The 27590-nt window shown below is 43.0% G+C and overlaps 1 pseudogene; it reads right to left on the minus strand.

Annotated features, from left to right (window-relative positions):
• LOC135550299 (neurexin-2-like) overlaps positions 1-27590 on the minus strand; it is a 249410-nt pseudogene that overhangs the window by 24283 nt on the left and 197537 nt on the right.

Consider the following 27590-nt stretch of genomic DNA (forward strand, 5'->3'; position numbering starts at 1 on the left):
GCCTTTGGTCCCTTCAAATTGTGGTCTTTGTGAATATTGCAGTGACTTGAGTTTCCCATGGCCTCAGGGCTAGGGCTGCAGACACAACTGCTCCTCACTTTTTTTTCACGAAGCTATTCATATTCAGATGAGTGAATCGAGATGAATCACTTAGATTTCAGTCTTCAGCCATCCTCCCAACCAAATGCAAATGCCCACAAATACCATATTAGAAGCCCAAATACATTATACTATGCTAAAAGTGCCACTGTGAAGCCTCTGTTTTCAGAAAACATGTCTTGCAATGGATTTAAAGGGAGCGACAGTACACACTTACTCCACGAAGGAATGCAATTCTCACCTGAGAAACGAGTAAATGGAAGCCTGCTTGCATATTGGAAATGAATATGAATTCAAAACCAATTAACGAGGTTCTGTTTCAAATAACTATTTTCTACATTAGAGAAACAACCATGCTAAAACATAACAGATATATGGCAGTGATGATTCCCTGATAACTTGGTATAGTACAGTACGCAGGCACCAAAAAGAGACGGGTAGATTAGCAGAGTTTTTAACATCTCCAGCAATATTGCCATATTTGGTATATTGAAAAGCTTGAAAGTCACCTTTGCTTATTTCTCTTTGACATTCCCCCCGTGCATAGCAGTGCTATTTTGCAGTCTCGCCCAAGGCTAAATTCTCATTGCCCTTGAGGCATGCCATGTAGAATTCATAAAGCAGCCATGGGGCTCTCTGGACCTAAGTCAGCCCCAGCCAGCCCCCAGCTCCAGATAGGACAGCCATAAATCATTGAGTGGCTGTGGCTCTAGGGCCGGGCCAGAGACGAGGAGCTGAGCAAGTCCATTTGTCCTTCTTGATCACATTATGGCCTGTTCTCTCTCTCTCTCTCTCTCTCTCTCTCTCTCTCTCTCTCTCTCTCTCTCTCTCTCTCTCTCTCAAATCAAATTGGTCACATACACCTGGTTAGCAGATGTTAATGCAAGTGTAGCGAAATGCTTGTGCTTCTGGTTCCGACAGTGCAGTAATATCTAACATGTAATTCCCCAACAACTACCTAATACACACAAATCTAAAAAGGGGGAATGAGAATATGTACATATAAATATATGGATGAGCGATGGCCGAGCGGCTTAGGAAAGGTGCAATAGATGGTATAAAATACAGTATATACGTATGATATGAGTAATGTAAGATATGTAAACATTATTAAAGTGACATTATTTAAAGTGGAATTGTTTAAAGTGACTAGTGATCCATTTGTTAAAGTGGCTAGTGATTGGGTCTCCATGTAGGCAGCTGCCTCTCTGAGTTAGTTATTGCTGTTTAGCAGTCTGATGGCCTTGAAATAGAAGCTGTTCTTCAGTCTCTCAGTCCCAGCTTTGATGCACCTGTACTGACCCCGCCTTCTGGATGGTAGCGGTGTGAACAGGCAGTGGCTCGGGTGGTTGTTGTCTTTGACTATCTTTTTTTGCCTTCCTGTGACATCGGGTGCTATAGGTGTAATGGAGGTCAGGTAGTTTGCGTTGTGCAGAACGCTCCACCCTCAGCCGCAAGGCCCTCCAGTTGCGGTAACAGGCTGTGATACAGCCCAACAGGATGCTCTCGATTGTGGATCTGTAAAGGTTAGTCAGGGTTTTGGGTGACGAGTTTCTTCAGCCTCCTGAGGTTGAAGAGGCGCTGTCGCTGTCTGTGTGTGTGGACCATTTCAGTTTGTCGTTGATGTGTACGCTGAGGAACTTAAAACTTTCCACTTTCTCCACTGTTGTCCCATCAATGTGGGTAGGGGGGTGCTCCCTCTGCTGTTTCCTGAAGTCCACGATCATCTCCTTTGTTTTGTTGACGCTGAGTGAGAGGTTGTTTTCCTGACACCACACTCCGAGTGCCCTTACCTCCTCCCTGTAGGCTGTCTCGTCGTTGTTTGTAATCAAGCCCACTACTGTTGTGTCGTCTGCAAACTTGATGATTGAGTTGGAGGCGTGCATGGCCATGCAGTCGTGGGTGAACAGGGAGTACAGGAGTGGGCTGAGAACACAGTGGGGCCCCAGTGTTGAGGTGGAGATGTTGTTTCCTACCTTCACCACCTGGGGGTGGCCCGTCACAAAGTCCAGGACCCAATTGCACAGGGCCGGGTTGAGGCCCAAGGCCTCCGGCTTGACGATGAGCTTGGAGGGTACTATGGTGTTGAATGCTGAGCTGTAGTCAATGAACATCATTCTTACATAGGTATTCCTCTTGTCCAAATGGGATAGGGCAGTGAACAGTGTGATGGCGATTGCATTGTCTGCGGACCTTCTAGGGCAGTATGCAAATTAAAGTGGGTCTAGGGTGGCCAGTAAGGTGGAGGTGATATGGTCCTTGACTCGTCTCTCAAAGCACTTCATGATGACAGAAGTGAGTGCTACCGGGCGGTAGTCATTTTGTTCAGTTATCTTTGCCTTCTTGGGTAAAGGAACAATGTTGGCCATCTTGAAGCATGTGGAGACAGCAGGCTGGGATCGGGAGTAATTGAATATGTCCGTAAACATATTGAGTCGCTCTGCTGACTCAATAGCACCACAAAGTCAACGTGCTCTCCAACACCTGTTTGACAGCCAACTTAGGGCAGCATCTTTCCCTGTTCTGGTAAATAAAGTCCAAGCCTTCCAGGGTATTTTTCCCCAAACACTGTGTTTGGGCATTAACATGGTCTGGCAGGTTCTGTCAGGAGAGGCCATTGTTAGCCTTCCACCCTGCTGTTGTGACAACGACATTGGCGCTTGTGGGGGCATTTCCCAGGCCTCTGGCTGCCCACCGTCTGGAACATAAAGACCCACCGACCAACCACTCTGTCTGGGTGCAGTTTCATGTTCCTACCTGCAGCTACTCTTCTGCTCCATGGCACACACAGCACAGATGGCCCATATCCTGATTGTAGTAACATTTGGCCCAGTTTCAAAAGGATAAAGTAGAGCAATCATAGTGTGAGCCTGAAGGGGAGGCATGTCTAAAATGTGAGCCTTTACAGAAAACTGGGTGTATATCGCATTTCACTACCTCCCAGTAGGCATTTGAACGTAAAAAAAAAAAACATTTTAAAAAGTCTAAATACATTTTTGGGATTTCAGAAATGCCTTCTTGAACATGTGAACTTACATGTGCCTTAATAACAAACTCAGATGTCATCTGTAAATATAAATAAAATGTGAATTCTCAACTATTTAGACACAGAGAAAATACAGAATCTTGCCTAGCCATGATTGGTTGAGATAATGAGGGGACTGGGACATTCACGAGAAAGAGAGCCCATTCTGTCACTCAAGGCTTCTCTGTCAAATGGCTCATCCTGCACTTTGCTACCACGGATATTTGAAAAGGCCCATTGGATTTACTAATATTTTCATCATGGACAACATGCAAAGTGTAGATACAGCTTTCAATACCAGTGGTGTCTTGAATAGAGCTACTGGTATTGACACAGCTCTATCTTCTGTAACGAAAGCAGTCTGGAGTGGTAGAAGCGTGGGAAGGATTATTTTTGAAAGTGTTTCAGTCTGCTATGAATGATCATAATCCATACATCGGTAAGCATCTACAGTTAAAATGCTAAAATAGCTACATGCACATACGTTATTGTCTCAACTGTATCAAAAAGTAATTTCATTGCTAGCGATTGTTAGCTATATAGCTAGCTAGCTAGCTAGCTACACAGTTCCATACAGGTACCATTATAGCAAATATATTTCTAACTAACCCAATATAGTTCATCTGTGTCGTTTACAGTGGGAAGAAATGAAGCATAGTGTCACGGTCGTCATAAAGAGGAGACCAAGGCGCAGCTTGGTAAGCGAACATAACTCCTCTGTGAAGTGGACAAACTTAGTTCGACCTTGCACTCCTTCTAAACTACGCAATTTAAAAACAACTGTGGCAAAGTATCAAGTCTATAAAAAGCACTGTGTTCGTAACAGTTTTTAGTTTTGGGAACAGAGAAATGTTTTGAGATCAGATGTTTCCTCGATGACAAAATTAGCAGAATGTCGGCCCAAATTGACCTACTGTAGTTCCATCCTGTCCTACTACCCACGACTGGACTTCCTCTCACTACCATATTTGGTGGTGAGAAATGCTTCAGCTTTATAGCCCCTGTGACATGTCTGGGTTACCCCTTCTGTCTGTGTTTTTTTTTTTTTTTTTTTCACCTTTATTTAACCAGGTAAGCTAGTTGAGAACAAGATCTCATTTACAACTGCGACCTGGCCAAGATAAAGCAAAGCAGTTCGACCCATACAACAACACAGAGTTACACATGGAATAAACAAACATACTGTCATGACGTTGGATAACATGGCTATGAAGTATACTTCTTCAATCCTACCTCCACTACAATAGTGGAAGACAGTGACTGGTAGTAAAACTACTACAGACTCCCTCAACACCAATTCTGACTGACCTCCAGACATTGACCTGAAAGTAACCTGACTACGTCAGACTCAATCTGAACAAGTGGTAATCTGCCAGGATACTTGGTTTCCTTCCCTTGATATATGTGCTTGCGTAAGCATAAACGCACATGCACAACGGAACATCCAATTAGGATTTATGCTAGGATCGCTTAAGGGTCCGAGCAAAATACCAGCCTTAGTAAAGTTGAACATTTATTTTGGGCAGCTATAGTTTTCACCAGTTTTCTTCTCAGAAGTCCATAAGTCGTCCCTGTAGACTGCCCAAAACTAGTGCCTTACAGCTGTAGACTTCATATAGTTATCAACTTAGGATAGTACCCTAAACAACACCCCACAAATTAGGAAAGCCCTAGATATGACATTAGACAATGCCATGATAGGGTCATTTTGCCAAGACCATGGACGTAGATAGAATACAGTCCAATTCGATGATTAAGGGAGCGTAACTGTATTTTGTTTTGTTTATGCTTTCATTCATTTTGTTTCATTTTCTTCGGCACATAGAAAGTGATAGAGCCATAAACAACTTCCCCATACAACCATCAGTTAGTGCCACAATGCCGCTCATTTGGAAGGAAATGTAATGATGGGGGGGGGGGGGGACTGCAACAGCGATCACAAACTGGACATCTGCTGTCCAACCATGGAGCGGACTTCATTCGCAGAAACCCTACCCGGGTCAACCACCAGATGGGGACCACAACGATGGTCCACAACCAGGACAACCCACGGTCACAGTCATCACAACCCATGCCCGACTCTAGTTAATTACATTTACATGATTAGCTCAATCAGGTGATATTAATTACGGACAAATTATTTTATAGAATAGCATGTCATATCACTTAATCTGGCATAGCCAACGACACGACAATACAGTCAATACTACAGTAGAAAAGGTGTATATACAGTGTGTGCAAATGAGGTAAGATAAGGGAGGTAAGGCAATAAATAGGCCATGGTGGCAAAGTAATTACAATATAGCAATTAAACACTGGAATGGTAGACATGCGGAAGATGAATGTGCAAGTAGAGATACTGGGGTGCAAAGGAGCAAGACAAATAAATAAATACAGTATGGGGATGAGGTAGTTGGATGGGCTATTTACAGATGGGCTATGTGAGCTGCTCTGACAGCTGGTGCTTAAAGCTAGTGAGGGAGATATGTGTCTCCAGCTTCAGTGATTTTTGCAGTTCGTTCCAGTCATTGGCAGGAGAGAACTGGAAGGAAAGGCGGCCAAAGGAGGAATTGGCTTTGGGGGTGACCAGTGAGATATACCTGCTGGAGTGCGTGCTACGGGTGGGTGCTGCTATGGTGACCAGTGAGCTGAGATAAGGCAGGGCTTTACCTAGCAAAGACTTGTAGATGACCTGGAGCCAGTGTGTTTGGCGACGAGTATGAAGCGAGGGACAGCCAACGAGAGCGTACAGGTCGCAGGTCAAAGCTTGCTTGCTTGCTTAGTCCCGCAACGTGCCATTGTTTACAGATGGCTTGTTGCGGGACGAATCCAGGTGCATTCTGCTGTTAATGTTGATTGCTGATGTGCAAAGGCATGCATAACGATAATATTTTTCATGTTTGCCAGTTTGTCATATTTAACTAGCTAGCTACCGAAAATAGCCACTGTGGTGCGAATGCTAATCGATTAGCAAGCTAATCAAACCCTCATGTTAGGTTATAGGGACACATCCAATGATGATATGATAACTAAAAAGCTAGCTAGCTATTGTAATATAGATTTTAATTTTTTTATATTTTTTTTATCTAGCCGGCCGGTAATTACGAAGAGAAATGTTAAATGTTAAAATGCTAAATCTAGCTAGTTATCTTGTGTCTGCACTGATATTGTTGGGATGGAATCAGGTTAAGTGTGTGCAGGGCATTTTAGTACAGCTGTAGCAGTCACCAAGCAATAACAACTATAGGACATGAATTAATTCATGTTTTATCATATTTTTCTGGAATTTGCCTTTCAGCATAAACCTGCTCTCCGTCATCAGTACAAGGAGATGACGAATGGTGAACAAGCAACACTTCGGGTATTTTATCTTTGTACTTTTACTTATTGCCTGGACTTGGGGGTCAATGAATGTTATTGCTGGTATGCAAGGTTTTAATGTCTTGTCTATTTTTTTCTCTGCTTTCCTCTTTTACAGTTTGAATTGTCTGGAGCCTTGTGTTGTTGTGGCCAAGGAGCTTCCCCTCAGATGGAACCAGGTCAGCTGCTGTGCAATGTTGACTTCCTTCCAGAGATGTGAAAGCATCCCCCGGACTGGACAAAGCGAACATATATTTTTAAGAAGATCAGGACTTTTGCAATGAAAAGGCTATGGACATAACATGTCTTGCTCCGAAGAGTAGGACAGAAATACGCTTTCAGGCACATGACCTTGACATGACGTTGCCCTCTGAGTACAGAGAACACCATCCCCTGCTCTCTGCTTCTACAACCAGACTGCTGTGGGCAGAGTGAAGTCGTAAATTCCTAAGGAAAACCTTGCCTCATGGTCACACAGTATAGAGAGTGAAATTTTCATGGAGCACAAAGGAATTGCTTCCACCTTACAGAACTCGAGGGATGAACACATTTCATGCTCCGGAGAAAGTACAAAAGATCGGTGAAGAATCCAGCTACGAACTGGTCCGTTTGTTACAACTTGGGAAGCTCAAGAGAGACGGTGTGGCCACATTACCATAACGCTGTTCATATAATAGCCTCAGATATGAGGTTTACATCTAATTGTTGTATAAGATGAATGAGTGAGTATGATACTGTTTGTATAATTGGGTAATATGATTGTGGACTGTTTAATGAAGAAAAATACAATTCCCTTTTGATTTTAACTAAATCAGAGGACTGCCCCTGAGCCCAGTTAGGGTCAGACATCCTCCGACAGCCCTCTTCTGCCATTCCGAATAAAACCCAACTTTGAGAAATTATCACCATTATGGGAGGACAAAGGTTGTAGAATCTTTTAACCATACCACGTGGTTAAACTCCTAAACTATCGATACCGACAGAATAAGAACTAGTCTTTGATACTACTTACTAGTCTGCAGCTAGGAATTCGGTATCATTGAACGCCAAGAACGACAACCGCCGAAACATCCATTTTATAACGAATGTCACTTTGAACTATTGTTCAAACTATTGTTCCCGAATGAGTGAGCGTTCATGTGTAAAGGATTAGCATTTTAATTGTTATAATTAACTCTGTGGTGACTTCTTGGTAAAAAAAAAAAAACTTTTGTCAAACAAGCCTCCATGCCGGTTCAGCCCACTAGGGCACATTCTATCATTTCATGTAACCACATATTTACTGTTTGTTTATGCATTTCTGTGAATTACTTAGTTTGTAATAAATATGTGATTTAAGACAATTGATGTATGGATGACTCATAGTGAAGACTGGGTTCGTGCAGATAACCAACAATTTATGACGTTTGGAATGAGACTAACGTGAGGTAAAGTAAATAAATCATTAATAAGAAGACTATTGATCAGATATGAAAATATCTGAAAGGTTATATTGGGAAATTATAAGTTTGTAATCTGAATACTTTCCTTGGTGCCCCAACTTCCTAGTTAATTACAGTTACATGATTATTCAGTTTAATCGAGTAACTAATTACAGAGAATCTTTGATAAAAACTAAGTCTTCAGTTTAATGAGAGTAAAGACACAACAACCTGAACATGACCTGGCTGACCTGAACCAAAAGTTACTCAAATGATCTTATGATATAGGGTCTAGATATGGTTTTAGTTTGTTTCTAATTGTAGGCTACTACCTTTAGCACTTAAGTTCATGAAGTATTTTATTGTTGAAACCTTTTCTTTGTTTTTTTTTAAAGCTCTACCTCACTGCTTTATCACATGGCCACATTCACGTGTTCCAATGTGAATTCTTTAAGAGATGGGTGGGTCTAAGGCTTCAGAGGGTGTGAATGAGCCAATAAAGAACAGCACTGTAGCTGTTCAATGCGAAAGGTTATCTTTAGTATACAACAATATGCAATGTAATACTGTAAATGGTTTGCCTAATGGGGTCACTTTCTGAGATAAATGTTCAGAGAAACAATTTAGGCAATTTGGTGAAAGTATTCATTTTCCGAATATGTTTCCCAAGGATTAATGTAGAGTAAGTGTGAAAATGGCACAATGTTAGCATTCCTTTATCTCCTAAATGGGATTATACGTTCATAAACTTTTAAAGTGGCATTACTTCCCCATGTTTCCTGCAACTACAGTGTATGCTATGCAATTTGGAAGCTCTGAGTCCATGCTTTTATCCAATGTACAAAACACCATTTCAAATGTCGGAACATGAGACGGTGGGTCACAGATGTTGTTATTCTTTCCAATGAATATAGGAGATGGAGACCAATGAATGAATCGTGACTCGGTTACAAGGTCCCTGCTGAGATCTCGCTGTGAGACAAAGATCCATGCGACGGTCGGATGCCACCCCATATAGTGCCTTTCTGCCAGGTCACCCCAAGGCCCTGTCCTATTACAACCTGCTCCAACCTGAACCACACATGACATCAGGGCTGCTGTGATGGGACTGCAGGGAACATCACAGCAGTCATTTTTTTCTCTCCCTTTTCTCCTCATCCCTCTCTATCCCCCACTCTAAAGAGACTGCATCTGTGCACTGTGAACCAGGAAATAGATGCCCATGTAAATAAAAAATACTGAGGTATCTGAGATCGGTGATATTGATATATGATAGAAGGAATAGCTGCACATGGTTCAGGGCGTGGCTATTTCCACCTTCCACGTGTAAAGACCTACATCGATTTTCAAATTCTATCTTGTTTTCATTATCCCTGACGACATGAGGGCATGCAGGGTGCACTTTAAAGCCAGCTACCAAAAACAAAGACATACTGTATCATGTCCATTACAAAAGAGCAGAAATAAAACAGCAACCGTGTGTATTTGTATCTTTTCAGTATATCTTGTTTAACATGGCAGAAAGCAACACAATATTTCTGCACTTTTCTGCACAATGCATGATTTGGGCATCATGATGTCCCAAAAAATGCAAATAGTCTGGGTAGCCATTTGATTAGCTGTTCAGTGTTATGGCTTGGGGGTAGAAGCTGTTAAGAAGTCTTTTGGACCTAGACTTGGCACTCTGGTACCACTTGCTGTGCAGTAGCAGAGACAACAGTCTATGACTAGGGTGGCTAGAGTATTTGACTATTTTTAGGGCCTTCCTCTGACACCGCCTGGTATAGAGGTCCTGGATGGCAGAAAGCTTGGCCCCAGTGATGTACTAGGCCGTAAGCACTACCCTCTAAACATTCAATCATTTGAACATCCCACAACTTGTAATAGATTCAAAGAGTAAGCCTTCCCACATGGCTGGAGTCCCCTCTTTCAGGAACAGGTGTGGTTGTCAATTATTACACCTCGCACCGCCTTGTCATAGATCCTCCCTCTGCTTTTAATCATGTCACATCTGTCCCAGGGCAACACACTGATAAAAAGCTGATTTCCCATAGGAGGAACACTGCCTTTGGCAGCTGCTCACCAGTCACAGACACAGTAGCACAAACACTCGGATGTGGGCAGGAGGCTCAGTGTTGGAGCAGCACCCTGCATTCACCAATCTGCCTCACTAACAAGCTATTGAATGGTTGGAACTCGCACTGGGCCATGAGGGCTGTATGAATTTCTACTAATCCTCTTATCAGGGAAATGTTGTTGACCACATAGAATAAACATGTCTGACACACACAGGATAGGTGCAGTGAAATGCACTTATCCGGTGCATTTCACTGCACCATTTCATACACTCATCCAGTGTATGTTCACTGCACCTATCTGGTGTATGCTATGTACTTACTATTGGGTCAGCTATAGTAGTACAATGCCCCTGGAGCAAATTATGCTTAAGTGCTCGAGGGCACATAGACAGATTTTTCACCTTAAGGCTCAGGAATTCGAGCTCGTGACCTTTCGGTTACTGGCCCAATGCTCTAACCTCTAAGCTACCTTCTGCCCCTACAACTGACAACTCAAAAAGAGCCAAGAGATACACAGCTAAGATTCTGTAACAACAATAGTGTTACTTTCAGCCCCAAGGACAGCACTCATAGGGCTCAGCCAGTCTATGGTTGAGTTCCTGCCCGACTACATTGCAGACTTCTGCCAGATCTTACAATGACGGGATCTATTCGGACAGGAACGCGTCCATTCAGCAGCATGGACAGTGCTAATGCGACTCGGCCAGTGTAGCCCATTCAGCACCATGGACAGTGCTAACACGACTCTGCCAGTGTAGCCCATTCAGCACCATAGACAGGGCAGATGACAGAGAGAGCGAGCGCAGAGCGTGCTGGCTGGTGTAGAGAGGCCAGGCTCATTGAGGTGTGGGCAGTGGTGGATAAAGTAGTTAGCTGTCATACTTTAGTAGAAGTAAAGATACCTTAATAGAAAATGACTCAAGTAAATGTTTGGAGGAAAAAATTATATATTTTATTTAAGAATGGAGTGGAGCAAAAGTAAAATCTGTCAAAAAAATATAAATAGTAAAGTACAGATACCTCAGAAAACTACTTAAGTAGTACTAGTTACCTTACACCACTGGGCGTGGGGAAGGTGGGCAGCTGGCCAAGATTAGTGCAACATGGTGGACCAACTTGTGTGCATGACACTTAATGCCCCAACTCCAGGGCTCTCCATCTCTCAGGTGCTAAACAGCCCTGTTGGATAATTAAGTTAAGCAACACCTTTGCAACAAGCTGCTAAACTAAATAATCAACATACAAATATGTAAATTCGATGGCTACAACAGCGAATGGACATAACCTTCCAACAATCCCAAATCACTAGCCTTTAGCACTCCATGCTAACTAAGTACCATAATGGGTCACAGCTGGGGAAGGCTAATTTCAATTGAGTAATAATCTAGCAGTCAGTTGGGTTCAGATAATTTACTCTAGGAAGGGTTCCAGCTCTTCACTTTCTCGTAAACCAAGCTTTTTTTTTGTCGGTCCTCAACTGATCAAATCAAATGATCCTTTAGCTTGACATTTAACTTGTTGTTCCACAAATCTCTTGGCAAAGAGGGGTTGTTTTCACATGTCACTATCTCCAATAATCCCAACATTTATCTCTATCCCGACTCCCCTGCTCCCTAAGGGCTAAACAGCTCCATTACACACTAGGTGGATTTTCAATAGCACAACATATGTTTTTTCTCTCTCCATGCAACAGTATTATGGATACATCAGGTCTACCTAATATGTTGTCATGACTGTCCAGTTCTAACAAACTGTGTACATGATGAGTAAAGAAATTAACATAGCAGACCAGAAAAACGTCAAGCTGCAGCTGCAAGTTTAAAGTGGTTTGAACTTACCTCCCTGAGGAAAATCAAACCAGGAAGTGGCTTCTATTTTGAATTCTCCATGTTCCATAGCCTGCCTTTGCTCCATTTCAAGAGATATCAACCAGATTCCCTTTCCTATCGCTTCCTCAAGGTGTCAACAGTCTTTAGACATAGTTTCAGGCTTTTATTTTGAAAAATGAGCGAGAAAGATAACATCGCGTCATTGTATGGCCGGGTGCCAGCAGCGTTTTGTTGGCGCAACAGAGTTTGGGCAGCCATTGCCTTTCCCTCTCCTACTGCAAAAGACAGTTGATATATTATCGATTATATATTTGAAAAACAACCTGAGGATTGATTATAAAAAACGTTTGACATGTTTCTGTGGACATTACGGATACTATTTGGAATTTGTCTGCGCTTTCGTGACCGCTCTTTCCTGTGGATTTCTGAACATAACGCGCCAAACAAACGGAGGTATTTTGGATAATCCGAAGATCAAAGGTAAACAATTAATTTGATTGCTTTTCTGATTTTCGTGACCAAGCTACTTGATGCTAGGTGTTCATAATGTTTTGTTGAGCGATCGATAAACTTACACAAACGCTTGGATTGCTTTCGCTGTAAAGCATATTTTCAAAATCTGACACGACAGGTGGATTAACAATAGGCTCAGCTGTGTTTTGCTATATTGCACTTGTGATTTAATTAATATAAATATTTTTAGTAATATTATTTGAATGTGGCACTATGCAATTCAGCGGTTGTTGATGACAATTATCCCGCTAAAGGGATGGGTAGCGTCAAGAAGTTAAGGAGGACCATTATACTACTCTGCTCAAACAATTGTATTATGCTACTCTCATCACCCCACTGGGAACCATCAACACGCTTGGCTAGCCTATCTTCAAATAAGCATCTTTAAGAAGGAAAGGGAAGGAAAATAAACTCTGTAGTTCTGACTACACGACAAGTCACCGGATTACTACAGAGAAGAACAACAGTAGAAGACTTGTTGGAACCCTTGAGAGTACCAATGTTAAATGACTATGTCCCCTTCTCTCACTCCCTCTCCATGTCACTCCCTCTCCATGTCTTTTGTAACAAGCAACGTTGTTGTCATTCTGCTAGGATCCTGTTTTTAACGTATTAAGTGTGTAGGTTTATTATTTTAGCTAGTAAATAAAACATTTAACTCATTTGTGTAGTACTGAATAATAAGCAAAGCTCTGTTTTTTTGAAGATAAAAGGAGGTTACGACTGTTCAGACCGCTGATATGATACGAGGTTAAGATTAATAAATTGACTGTTTATAGATAGGTAAAGACATTTTAGAGTTTAATTCAGGAGATGGTAACTCTTTAAAGAACCGCTCCCGTGGTGCCCCAGATGCTAATGGTTAATTGTTACATGACTCATTTAATTGGTCAACATAGTTAGGTAATTAGATAAATAACAGGTCTTCAGATTGATGTTAAAGTCAATTCATGACATATTCGTGCCCCATGTGCTGCATATAAGACAAAATTAGGCCCTACTGTTGAATTCAGTCTACAGGAACTGTGTAGCAATTTATGTTATACCCAAAAGAGCAGTAGGCAGGATTGTCATTGAGTGGTGTGTGCTTCCTGCACATGCAACCCAGTTAGCAGGGAGAGATTGACTCCGGTGTTGTATACCTGACAAAGGTTCAGATTGTGTAGGGTGAATTATTAATTTCCAGAGCTAAGACATACGGGTCAGCCGATTAAGGAAATTTGGGAAGATATATTTGTTTGGTTATTATCACTCTGTCTCTCGCGCTTAGTAACGGCTAGATTTGCATTAGAAGCTAAGCTAACAGAGAAAAGTCATTATCCTGTGTTTACAGCGGAAAATCCCACTAATTGGTTGACGGAAGTCCTGCCTTTGCTGGAATTGCTGAAATACATTAATCAACTGTTTCTCACCAGAGGTTCATAGGTCCCCCCTGTAGACTGTCCGAAGCTAGTGCCTTACAGCTGTAGCCTTGTCATGTAGTTAGCAACTTAGGATAGTTACCTAAAAAACACACTGCTAAGTAGGATCGCCCTAGATATGACATTTAACAAAATGGCATGATAGAGTAATTTGCCAACACCGTAGAACTGTATAGAATAGAGTCCAATTAGATGATTAAGGTGTGGTAACTATATTTTGTATATTTTTTGGTTTGTGTTTTTATTCTTTTCTTTGACACTTAAGAAGTGATACCGCCACAAACAAGTTCCCATACAACCATTACTTAGGGCAACAACGGTGCTCATTTGGGGAAGAAATATAATGATGTATTGCATAAGTGTTGTGCGTTATTAATGTCTGTCTAAGTTAATTCCCAGATCCACCAGCCTGGACAACCGGACGACGGGTCTGGAACGACGATCGACAACCAGGACATCCCGTGGCCATTCTTGTTGGGGTCTGCAGCTTGTGAAATCTTACCAGGTTAAACCACCAGAGAGAGACTGTCACGATGATTCACAAACCAGGACATCCCGTGGTCATTCTTGTGGATGAGTTACAGAATCCTTCCAAGATTGAACCCACCAGAGGGGGACTGTCATGACTGTCCACAAGAATCCAAATAGGTCGGATCAGGTTTGCAATGAATAACCTCACTCAGACCCTCTCTCACGGGCAGTGGGGGGGGGGACTAGATGGGATTAACAACTCATGTCCTGTCATAAATCAAGGGGAGAAGATTCAGGTCTCCCTATCCAATATTCAGCAAAGGAATGTCCTTTGTTTCCAAGATAATTTTCCTGACGAATCTCTAACACTTTCAAAAGTGAATACTGGAACAATATGTCTAACTGTCACACCCTGATCTGTTTCACCTGTCTTTGTGCACGTCTCCACCCCGTCCAGGTGTCGCCTATCTTTCCCATTATCCCCAGTGTAATTATACATGCGTTCTCTGTTGCCAGTTAGTTTTGTTTCGTCAAGCATACCAGCGTTTCTTCCCGTGCTCCTGTCTGTCTCTAGTTCCTGATTTCTAGCTTTCCCGGTTTTGACCATTCTGCCTGCCCTGAGCCTGAGCCTGCCTGTCATTCCGCACCTTGCCATGCCACCCTGGATTACTGACCTCGGCCTGCCCTTGACCTGTCATTTGCCTGCCCCCCCTGTTCGAGTACTACACTTTTGTTACTTCGAAACAGTCTGCATCTGGGTATCTCCTGAGCCTTGACACTAACATTGAATGTGGGGAATGGTCAGAGGTGATCTATAGAACACCTATGTCATTTTCTTTGTTATTTTGTGATGTCACGAAAAATGTTAAGAAGGAAATACTGTAACTTGGAAAGTGTAATATGCAGCTTTTCAGTAGGAAGTTCCAATCACACCCAAATGGCCATCAAACTCCTTTCATTCATCATGCTCATCCTGACAGAGAGGGCTCTGAGCCCAACTGCTGCGTCATCAGCCAAGGGGATACCAGGTGGCAACTCTTTGCTCTGTGACTAACCACGGCCTACTGTATGTCAGCAAATTAATCACCCAACCCTTCGCTGGGAATAATCAATACACTCCTCACACACACTCAGACAAGGCCCTCCACTCAGACAGCACCACTGGCACACACACCCGCCACACACACCCGCCACACACACACACACACGCACGCACACACACGCGCGCGCGCGCACGCACGCACGCACGCACACACACACACACACACACACACACACACACACACACACACACACACACACACACACACACACACACACACACACACACACACACACACACACACACACGCAGCCCTCCATCAGTCAGCAGCTCCTGCCTGCAGACCCTTGTGGGTCCAACCCTAGACTCTGTGGCTGTGTGACTAATGGCTTACAATGGGGAAACCCGCCTGTGGCGCCGAAACTGCAGCAAGTTAAGTACTGGAGGAAATACGAGACATGCTGCATATCATATATTCTGTACTTGCATTCATCCTATCATCCAGTGCTCTCTCTCTCTGAGAGGGGGATAACTTGAAGCCAATAGCTTATAGCTCAACACAGTGCTGCTCCTGCACCTCCTGAACACTATCACATTCATGACCAATTGGATTAGATGTTGTTGTTGGTAATTTAGTTACGGCAGAATCCCTCTCCATGAGGGACAACAATGATGAGAGGCTAAATTGTTATGGAGGCCATCATGCTATATTAGACACAGCCTTTGATCGAGCACTAATCATTATTTGACATGATTCCCTTCTTCCTCAGAATGAAGCTATGACGTTTTGTTGAATAACCTGGGAATGTAATCTATGAGGGAGTTTACGATCTCTCTCAAGCTCACACCATCTCTGTCTCTTTATAGGTAACAAATAAACAATACAAGGCAATAAGCCAAAAAAGGATCTATACAAATGCTGTTGCAAATGGTCTGAATTTCATTAAATCTACCGCAGAGTCCTTAACACACACTGTTCATAGTCTACAGTGACAATGCTGGCGTTGACTCTAAAATCAACAGTATAACTGTAAACAGAGGTGTTGTAGAAACAAACACGCAGTACCCCTGGGGAACCAGCTATGTTTGGGCTCGGACTCAAACAGGGACATATTACACCTGACTTAAAGGCTTCTTTAGAAAATAGCACACACTTAGCTATTGTTTTGCCAAGCATCTGGTATCCTAGTGTTGAACAGATAGGGTGACATTGCAAATGTGCACTGTGAAAGTCAAATGGTTCAAATGGAATGAATAATTCATTTAGACGAAATAGTCTAATGAGCCAGAGCATTTCACAGCGTGACGTACTGCCGTTACAATCTCTGCCCTCTGCTGTTTTAATGAGCAAACACCGGTGTTATTTCTCCTCTGCCAATCCAGATGCATGGTAAATACTTTTCTGGCACAAATCATAGATATCATGAGAAATAGGTGCCATATGTCTTCGTCTATGGAAATGGACACACATTTGATCAATTAACACAGTCTTTCTAAGCGGATAAATTAGTCCTCCAAATCTCCAGCAAGAGCATTTTCAGGATTCTGTTTCTACACAGTGAACCTCAGGATATCAGCTCATTCCAAGCCTTGGCTCAAAACCATGGATGGGACACTTTGATGGAGATGAGAGCCACACAAAATCAGAACTCATGAGGGGACACATTGGCTCGCTGCTCTGTGTACCCACATCTATACCCCACACAGACAGAGCCGGTCCTAACCTTTTGGGGGCACTAAGTGAAATTTGAGTGGAGAGAAGAAATTGTTTTAGAGTTCATTTTCTGCAATTCTACACATTTTATCATGGGGCGCAGAGAAAAAGTTGCAGTTTTAAAACACATTTTCTGCAATTCTACACATTTTATCATGGGGAGCAGAGAAAATGTTGCAGTTTTAAAACACATTTCCTGCAATTCTACACATTTTGCCATAGGGTGGATATAAATGTTTTAATATATGATATCTGAGTGAGAGTCACTAACAAAATCAATAGGGGTAAAAAAAATGTTAGCTGACATGGGCTAATTGATTGACTGTCAGTGACAGTCAAAACTGTTGATGCACAAACACATTTTGAAATCGCATCTGTACATTCTACTATTCTAAATCTCAACAGTCAGTTGAGACCCCGACTGAGTTCACACATAAAAAAACAACAAAAACAACAACATTATTCCGTTTTTGGAAATTGATGCGGTCCGCGGTCGCCGGTTACCCATCCCTCTTCATAAAAAAGGGGACCCTCATCCTCTACCCTAACCCCACAGTACTACAGACAGTGCTCTTAGCCCCCCCCCCCCATCCCGTTCTCACTATGTGTAGCTGCAGGTAGTCTCCCAGTCCACTGGTGCTCTCCACTCGGACCAAGATGGCGTCTTTCTGCTGAGTACTGAAGCCCACAGCTAGCCGGTCTGCTCTGGTGCTCGGCCGCTCGTTGGGGGCCCAGGTGTACGTGATGAGGGCCCCTCCTCTCCCAAAGATATATGTGGTCCCAGCTGAGGGACAAATGGAGACAAACAAAAGCATTAGTAAGAGACTGAGGGGAAAGGGAGAGGAAATTGAGAGAGAAGGAGAAGGGGGAGACATTATTAAGGAGATAGGGTGTTAGAGAGTGTTCCATCACTTTCAGAATCTTGTTTTTTGTTGTTGTTGTTGTTGTTCCCAGCAGACCTTGCTATCTTTACTGAGATTGTTCTTCAGTACCACTCATGCCAAATTTCAGATGCCTATTTTCTTGCCAAGTACATGACTGTGACAGCTCATTCCCTAACACAACCTATTATTCTCTCGGCAGAAACTACATGTCATAGCGAAACATTATTCCCCTAAGTTATGCCACACTGTCAGTTTTCATCACAGCGGAGGATGAACACTAAAACAGACACCGCCTATAATTACACAAACCTCACAGAATTGTTTGAATGCACTTGTGTGATTTGGATGGTGCTGATATTGTCCTGTTTGAACACTATCGCACAGACCTTGCACCACACCTGCTGTACCACTACCACGAGAGGTCGTGAGTTGAGCTGTCACTGATGCGATTGTGCATTAGATTGTGTAAACCTGCCAATATTGTAGAGTGGTTGAGGTGCCACCATGTCTAAACATGCCAGCGGAACTGTAAACACAAGACCACCGGATTGCAGTATGCTGCAGTAGTATGCCTTGCCCTGCCCAGGGAGTTAACACGTTGCATTTTGGGGGGTTTCTGTAACTAATCAGAACATCTGTCATATTATTGTAACTTGATCTCCCACTTCCCTGTAAGGTGGAACTGAGAAAAAATATAATCTGGCATAGAAATATATTCATATAACCTGAGATGGACAATGTATGTAAAGGTATGGGAGTTTGCTATGAATCCCACTGCATACCAATGTCAAGCTATGAATCCCTTAATGAGTCTCATACGCACAATCAACTTCACATCTCTAACAGCAAGCTAATCTCAGTTCATCCACTGTTGACCGAACATAACCTGGTTATCATGTCATCCAAATATTTTCTACGGTCTTAATTAGCTTTATCAGAAGGTTGACAAGTCATATCTCAGGTATGAGTGATTATTCCGCCTCCAGGGCACCGGAGGTTGGCAGGTCTGTGCCCCCTGTCGTCCTGGCGCCGGTGGGCCTCACATGAGATAAGAGAGGAGATGAGGGGAATGATCTGGCAACCAGTCTCCCAGGCAGAGCAGTTTTTGGATGGCAGCACACTGAACACCTGCTCTCCTGGAACCGGATAACTTGTTGCCAGTACTGCATGTGATGAAACAGTGACAACCACAGCTCACATGGCACACCGGGCTCACCCATTAAGTCACAGTGGGCAGGGGTGACGATGACCTCTCTTAGGAAGGAAGGGCATGATGGTCTTGCCTATATTCTAGGTTTTGTAACCCTGCATGGGTTGGAGAATTGGTTGGGTTGATGGGTTAAAAAAAAAGTGTGAAATGTGAAATGACTTGCATGCTACTTGTAAACGAGAATATATCACACAACGAATATGGTGAGTAATAAGAAAATTGCATTCAGGTTGTACATTTTTCCAATATGAGCTGTAGTGGTGGTTGAATGATGTGCAGTTTCACGTGAGTACTTTCAATGATCTAACCTCATTCTGGGTCGTGGTTTTGTCTTAGATCAGGGATGGGCAACTTTGATGGGGGTGGTGGCCGTAAAAAAAATGGAACTCATCTGCATACCCACATCCATACACCCTGCAATTTTGCACATTACATTACACCATGGGGTGTAGAGAACATGTTGCCATTTTAAAGTAAGTTTCCTGCAATTATATTGTGTGTATATTTCTTTGCGTTTACTTGTAACTTATTTTGTACATAACGTTTCTGCCACTGTCTCTTATGACCGAAAAGAGCTTCTAGATATCAGTACAGCAATAACTCACCTCGTACTGGACGAAAAATTGTTCTTTAACGAGTCGGACGTGAAGGGTTTACTTCAGACACCCGATAGGGCCCTCATCCCCGTCATTCGCAGGAGAAAGAGACAGAGATATCGGGGACGAAGGTCGGGTGCCTTGTAAGAATCCGACGGTGAGTGGGTAATCTGGCTTTACCATCGGTCCTATTAGCCAATGTACAATCATTGGATAATACAATAGACAAACTACGGTCACGTATATCCTACCAACGGGACATTAAAAACTGTAAATGTCTGAACGACGACATGAATTACATACAGCCGGCTGGTTTTACGCTGTATTGGCATTTGGTAAGACAAGTGGTGTATATTATATCTATATATATTTGTAAACAACAGCTGTTGCACCAAAATCGAATGAAGTCTTGAGGTTTTGCTCGCCTGAGGCAGAGTATCTCCTGATAAGCTGTCGACCACACTATTTCCCAAGATAGTTTTAATCTTTATTCTTTGTTGCTGTCCATTTACCACCACAAACCGATGCTGGCACTAAGACCGCACTCAATGAGCTGTATAAGGCCATAAGCAAACAGGAAAGCGCTCATCCAGAGGCGGCGCTTCTAGTGTCCAGGGACTTTAATGCAGGGAAACTTAAATCTGTTCCACCTAATTTCTACCAGAATGTTAAATGTGCAACCAGAGGGTGAAAAAAACTCTAGATCACCTATACTTCACACACAGAGACACGTACAAAGCTCTCCATCACCCTCCATTTGGCAAATCTGACCATAATTCTATCCTTCTGATTCCTGCTTACAAGCAAACACTAAAGCAGGAAGCACCAGTGACTCGGTCAATAAAAAGTGGTCAGATGAAGCAGATGCTAAGCTGCAGGACTGTTTTGCTAGAATAGAATGGAAAATGTTCCGGGATTCTTTCGATGGCATTGAGGAGTACATCAAATCAGTCACTGGCTTCATCAATAAGTGCATTGATGACGTCGTCCCCACAGTGACCGTATGTACATACCCCAACCAGAAGCCATGGATAACAGGCAACATCCACACTGAGCTAAAGGGTAGAGCTGCCGCTTTCAAGGAGCGTGACTCTAACCTGCTATAACCTCCGATGAAGCTTCAAACAGGCAAAGCGTCAATACAGGACTAAGATTGAATCGTACCACACCGGCTCTGACGCTCGTCGGATGTGGCAGGGCTTGCAAATTATTACAGACTACAAAGAGTAGCACAGCCACAAGCTGACCAGTGGCACAAGCCTACCAGATGAGCTAAATGACTTCTATGCTTGCTTCGAGGCAAGCAACAGTGAAACATGCATGAGAGCATCAGGTGTTCCGGACGACTGTGTGATCACGCTCTCCATAGCCGATGCGAGTAAGACCTTTAAACAGACGGATTACCAGGATGTGTACTCCGAGCATACGCTGACCAACTGGCAAGTGTCTTCACTGACATTTTCAACCTGTCCCTAATGGAGTCTGTAATACCAACACGTTTCAAGCAGACCACCGTAGTCCCTGTGCCCAAGAACACTAAGGTAACCTGCCTAAATGACCACCGACCGTAGCACTCGCGTCTTTAGCGACCTTAGTCTTTTTAAAATGTTTTGAATTAAATTGTTAGTAATTACTATTTTGTCTCATCGCTACAACTCCCGTACGGGCTCGGGAGAGACGAAGGTTGAAAGCCATGGGTCCTCCGAAACACAACCCAACCAAGCCACACTGCTTCTTAAAACAGCGTGCATCCAACCCGGAAGCCAGCCACACCAATGTGTCGGAGGAAACACTGTGCACCTGGCACCTTTGTAGATGTCATTGTGAGTGTAGTGAAATGCTTGTGCTTCTAGTTCCGACATAGCAGTAATATCTAACAGTAATCTAAGAATTCCACAACAACTACCTAATACACACCAATCTAAGTAAAGGGATGGAATAAGAATATATACTTACAAATATATGGATGAGCGATGACCGAGCAGCATAGGCAAGATGCAATAGATGGTATAAAATACAGTATATATGAGATGAGTAATGCAAGATATATAAACATTATTAAAGTGGCATTATTAAAGTGACTCGCGATCCATTTATTAAAGTGGCCAATGATTTAAAGTCTGTATGTAGGCAGCAACCTCTCTGTGTTCGTGACGGCTAACACAGAGAGAGCAACAGATGATCCACAGATCCACAGATGATGCCATCTCTATTGCACTCCACATTGCTCTTTCCCATCTGGACAAAAGGAACACCTATGTGAGAATGCTATTCATTGACTACAGCACAGCGCTCAATACCATTGTGCCCACAAAGCTCATCATAAAGCTAAGGACCCTGGGACTAAATACCACCCTCTGCAACTGGATCCTGGACTACCTTACGGGACGCCCCTAGGACATCCGTCACACTGATCCTCAAAAAATCCTCAGAGGTGCGTGCTCAGTCCCCTCCTGTACCCCCTGTTCACTTATGACTGCATGAGCAGGCACAACTCCAACACCCTCATTAAGTTTGCCGATGACACAACAGTGGTAGGCCTGATCACCGACAACGATGAGACAGCCTATAGGAAGGAGGTCAGGGACCTGGTCATGTGGTGCCAGGATAACAACCACTCCCTCACCTCACCAACTCACAACCATGGTCCAAACACACCAAGACAGTTGTGAAGAGGGCACGACAAAGACTATTCCCCCTCAGGAGACTGAAAATATTTGGCATGGGTCCTCAGATCCTCAAAATGTTCTACAGCTGCACCATCGAGAGCATCCTGACTGGTTGCATCACTGCCTGGTATGGCAATTGCTCGGCCTCCGACTGCAAGGCACTACAGAGGGTAGTGCGTACAGCTCAGTACATCACTGGGGCCAAGCTTGCTGCCATCCAGGATCTCTATACCAGGCGGTGTCAGAGGAAGGCACTAAACATTGTCAAAGACTCCAGCCACCCTAGTCATAGACTGCAAGCGGTACCGGAGTGCCAAGTCTCTTAACAGCTTCTACCTCCATAAGCCAAAAGATTCCAGCTCATCAAATGGCTTTCCAGACTATTTGCATGCCTCCCCCCTTTTACGCTGCTGCTACTCTCTGTTTATTATCTATGCATAGCCACTTTAACTCTACCTACATGTACATATTACCTCAATTACCTTGACTAACCAGTGCCCCCGCACATTGACTCTGTACCGGTACCCCTTGTATACAGCCTCGCTACTGTTATTTTACTGTTGCTCTTTAATTATGTGTTACTTTTATTTTTTATTTGACACATATTTTTGTTAAAACTGCATTGTTGGTTAAGGGCTCGTAAGTAAGCATTTCACTGTAAGGTCTACATCTGTTTGTATTCGGCGCATGTGACAAATAAAATTTGATTTGATGATCAACCAAATTCGACCATGCTTACTGCAATTTCAGATAGCTGGCCACTAGACTAATCTACCAATTCCCCTAAAAATTGCTGACATGGACTAATGGAGTGACTGCTGATGCACAACCAAATTTCGAAATCGCATCTTGTGTATTTTACTACTTAAACTCTCAACAGTAAGTTCAGACTCTTGAATGTGTACCCAAAAAAATGACAAAAAAGAAGAGTTGCCCATCCATGTCTTAGATTAAAGTGAGATGAAGAAGAAGATGAAGAGAAGAGGAGAGGAACACCTGCTGCCAGTGCTCTCCAGTAGAAGAAACACTATCACATGTGGGTCAGGTGAGCCTGTTCTGAAATGAACGGAGAGACCGACCCCAGGAGCAGCAATGTGATCCAGGGCTCACTGGAGAAAGAGACCTTTTCGAGGCTCTTTTCCATTTCCTCACTGGCTAGTAGCCATGGACGCACTGTGGGTTGAGATAAAGACATACAGTATGCAGTAGAGTATGTATGTAAGAGCTGTGTGTGCTATATTGAGCAGCTTAGTCCCAGTGCCACTACTCATTCATTCCTGACATGTGACGATATGCCTGTGGCCTTGACAGGTTGAATAATAATCTTCCATTTCACAGCTCAGTTCCTAATGAATCAAAAATACATTATTTAAAAAACGCATCAATATTTGAGATGTACAGAAAATGTATTGATTGAGTTCTGCTCCTCTGCATCCAGAAGGTTTAATTGAGAAATGATTGAAATTGTTCATCGTATTATTATTGTCAATGAGACAAACCACCGAGCAGGCATCACCATGCACGCACACACATACATGCATCACGTGAGAGTGTCTTGCAAATGGGCCCGCATTAAAAACAGCAAACCTTTCAAGCATTCCTAAATCATTGAGCTGAGCCACACACATGGGGATTCCTGGCAGTGACATCCATGCCTCCTCCATAAGGGGCATGTGCGTGCAGAGATGACAGGAAGTAGTGTTAACGATTTTCACTCCTTCTCAGCCTTAAGGAAACGTCGGAAAAAACAGAAATGGGTTTCAGGGCTTCCAGCTCATTCTGAAACGTGTTGAACGGACATTTTGCCTGTGCCATAGGTCTACATCTTAAACAAACATTTCGGGCTGACTGAAACACTTTTCAATTGGCAGTAGATTGCCAAACTGCATTTGAATGGTGAAGTTATGCTATAAAAAGTCAACGTATTGGTGTTACAATACGATGGACCTAAATGACGTACAAGACTCCATTTGATAGAAGGTTTCATTTGGAACAGTAGTTAGACCACAGATTAGAAGCATAACTCATATGTTAAAAGGAAAAACCTGCTTAAGATGTGACCTACTTCAGCGGCAGACAAAAGGATGCCTTTAAAAATGTATTCCTTGCACATCCCTCTGACATCATACTAGATTATTTAGGTGTCTGAGTGGCACACACAAAACATTTGTGTTTGTTTGTTGATGAGATAGAAGCCTGATCAAATCTCAATATTTTCCACTCTGTACATACAGTCACGTGTGCGATATATACAACGTTTTTCCTTCGCAAAGTTGTTCTATTCCAAAAAAATAGATGCCAAACAATTATTATTTATGTAGCTTGTTGCTCTGACTTAAACTGAGATTCTGGCTCGACTTTCAGAATTGATGTAGCACTAATGGCGAGCGCTGTAGAGAGGGTTTTGTCTAAAGTGAAGAACTACAAACTAGACACATATCACGGTGGAATGTTGAATCATCTCGACTAGAACACTTTAAAAGGTAAGGGAACATAAACTAACATTGTGTCCCTAACGGTATGTGGAAGCACCAGAGAGGAATCTGTTCAAGTGGCTTTTCAAGAGTCTCACTGGCTGAATGGGCTCTCATAGGGAGGAAGAAGCCAGTCCGTACCAAATAAGTCATAACTCAGCTGTCCAATTCCTCAATATATTGGTTATAATAAAAGATGACAGAACGATGGGGAGGGAGACCTATCCATGTGGAGTGATTGCAGTGTTTGACTATAAGTGTGTACCTTTGTGTTAGAGGATTTGAGCGATATCCGCAGGCATGATTGGTCTTGCCTGCATATAGGTGTGGGTATGTGTGTGTGCATATAGTGGTGTGTGTGTGATGTGCGCGTGTGATCACGAGTGTGTGCGTCTGTGTGTAAATTTCACAAAGGACCTGTCGGGGCTGCTGGGGGTGAGACTCGTTTCAGCTGATGCTGTGTTTTTTGGCTTTGACGCATCTATTAAGTGGGTCAGCCAAGAGAAGAGGTGTGGAGTACCCCCCATCCCCCGCCCCATCCCGCCCCCCTGCACTGCCTTAAAATAGAACTCAATTGGCACTCTGTGGAAATATTGTGGGGGTGCATAGGTTCCTGTATTTAATTATTGCAACAGTAAATAAGACCCATAATGCCTCCAGTGAAAAACTCGCTGGTAATGTAGGAGTAGCATAGCAGCCAAGTCTAACAGCGGCAGAGAGAATTGTTGAGCTGTGAAAATCACCAGACGAAATTGTGTTTTGGGTTTATCCTCTGATTAAAATTCAGCTTCCCCAGCCCCTGTCTCCAGTCTCACTTTCATTTCAGTTTTCCATCCGTTAGCAGTTTAATACATTCTGTGGCAGCCTGGTACATTCTGTAATTATCCACTGAAGCTATAAAATTGTACTACGACGTAGGCTAACAAATCTGGACATAGAACTACAAGGTCAGTGTTATTGATCATACTGTTAGACCATTGTAATACAATATTGCAGTAATTATGCTCCCTTAAAGTGAGTGGTGCCACAGCTTTCATGTTTACAGAGGCAGAATCCTGTATCTAACTACGATGGTAGAATACGCTTTTCTCTCAGGGTATGACATTGCCACAGGGTTTCGAACACGTTTTTAGCATGTTTAAGTCTCTCTCCTGTTCCTCGCCATTTAGCGCCTTGCTTTATCTCATCTTATCTTTACTGACGGCTACAATTATGGCTGTGACAGTAGATGCCATGTTGGAGGTTCAGACACTGAGGACAGACAGACTGAGGCCTGGTTGAGCCCTCTACCTCCTCATTCAGATGGGGAGAGAAGAGGATGAGGCTAACATGTAGAAGATGGTCCTGGTTCTAAACACTACCAGTCTCATCCCCGAAAGCCCTAACCCAAGTCCCCCCGCTGCCTTTGCATCACAGAAACAATTGACCAAAGAGGACTACAACTTATTGAAACTGAAATCACCATGACAACAGTGTGCTCGGAATGGCTAAAGATGAAAATGGCTGGTTGCACATGGTCACGTTGTGCTGCATGATTTCGAAGCACAACGTGTGATAGGATTCTTCTTCTAAATAACCGTACGAGGTCAATCTGTTTACAATTTACCTGGCTGGTCCTGGAAATGAGACCTGTAAGAGGGCTATGACATTATAAGATGACGTGGCTAAGCAGACAAAACCCAGAGAAACATCCGGACAACAAATAACTAGTGTTGAGGAAAGTCTTCCAATGTTTACCAGCCTGGTATCTAGCTGTTGAAGGATTTTTATCAATAATGACTAAATATTGTATACATTTAACGTAGAATTATAACTAATAGAATTCTATCCTGCCTGATAAAGAATGTTTCGACATAGGCAAAGAGGAAGTGTTAAAAGACACATTGTGACAGACAAATTGTGACAGACAAATTGTGACAGACAAAATTGTGACAGACAAATTGTGACAGACAAAATTGTGACAGACAAATTGTGACAGACAAATTGTGACAGACAAATTGTGACAGACAAATTATGACCACTGTGAAACCGATAACAGGAAGAAAGTTTAGGCGGGGATAAACCGTTGGGCTTACAGTAGATTGTGTAACAAGTGGTAGCATACGATTAGCAATATGTATGTGTTGGAATGGAATTGAAAAGCAGCTTTGTCATTGTCTGAGAGGAGGAGGGACATTTATGAGGATATGAGAGGTACATAAACCAAATGTACATGAAATGATGGGCCGAGTTCTCGAGAATAAACGTCACCGGCTATTTTTGACTGGTCTCCATCTGTTTCATTTCCCCCAGAACCTTAGAAACTCTGGGTACAGACTGAGTATTTTAATTTAATTAGTTAATGAATGCATAAGAACTAAATTCATCTAACACTGGCTTTACAAGGCAAAGTGAAGGGGGTTAATAAACATTCTATTGTATCACAGGATCTGGGCAAAGGACAGTTGATGCACCCAGAAATGTGTTTTGTTTTACTTATTGCTGAGGTAGCGAACAAGTTGTTATCAGCAATATTTTGGTACACACATTTTCAAAAGGGGATTTTGGAATGACTGAAGTTATTGCTGAACGTCAGCCTGGAAACGTGTGTCTCCTCTTGCTGCTGCTGCCATTGCAGCTGGGCACTAAACCTGGTGGCAAGTACATGAACATTGTTTCATTCACATCCTCTGCCATCTGGCCACCGCATGACCACCATCGACCAGGCGAGGAGAGGCAGCACAGCTAGCAAACAACTCAGTGACCACTCTCACCTTCCAATAGCACTTGTAAGGTGGATGTGTT

This window comes from Oncorhynchus masou, chromosome 12, assembly GCF_036934945.1.
Source record: "Oncorhynchus masou masou isolate Uvic2021 chromosome 12, UVic_Omas_1.1, whole genome shotgun sequence".
Lineage (NCBI taxonomy): Eukaryota > Metazoa > Chordata > Actinopteri > Salmoniformes > Salmonidae > Oncorhynchus > Oncorhynchus masou.